Genomic DNA, 681 nt, shown 5'->3' with positions numbered 1-681 from the left:
CTTTCCTTCCTTGATCTAAATATGAGGTGCTTTTACTTTTGTGAGCAAAAAGGATTTCAGACTAGCTCCGTTCATAAGGATTAATTTTGATGCCAAATATTTGGTTTCAAAAGTTTCAATTCTAGAACAAAAAATAAAAACAAACAAAAAAAGACCAGACTGATAGAGACTGGCGGAACCCCTGAGACTATAGCCCTTGCAAAAGACAGGCCGACAAGGCGAACGGTAACACCTGGGAGGTCCCACTCCTTGAACAACCAACCCATGAGATCAAAGGCAGCATCTGCCCAGGCAGAAAGCTCAGGAGGCAGGAAGGGCTGGAAAAGAGGGAGGAACAGAAACAGGAAACGCAGGGAGGCAGTGGGAAGAGAGCTGGTGCATTGTGGGGACTAGAAGCAATGTCACAGAACAAAACAGGTATGAATGGTTGAATGGAAACCAATCTGCCCTGTAACTTTCCCAAAATCCCAATGAGAAGTTTTTGTTTTGTTTTTAAAAGAAAGGTAGTGTGTGAACTGGGCTGGGCCATGACTCTCAGTGACTTAGCAGTTATAATGGAGTCATGCCCCATAATAAGATCCAATAAACACAGCCAATCAGTTGAAGGGAGTTTCCCTGGGGGCGTGGCCTGCTTCCAATACATAAGGACGTTCTGCCAAAGCTCGGGCGCTTGGCTCCCTC

This window comes from Orycteropus afer, unplaced genomic scaffold (genome assembly GCF_000298275.1).
Source record: "Orycteropus afer afer isolate SDZICR_OR568_19922 unplaced genomic scaffold, OryAfe1.0 scaffold00726, whole genome shotgun sequence".
NCBI lineage: Eukaryota > Metazoa > Chordata > Mammalia > Tubulidentata > Orycteropodidae > Orycteropus > Orycteropus afer.
This window is presented reverse-complemented; position numbering follows the sequence as displayed.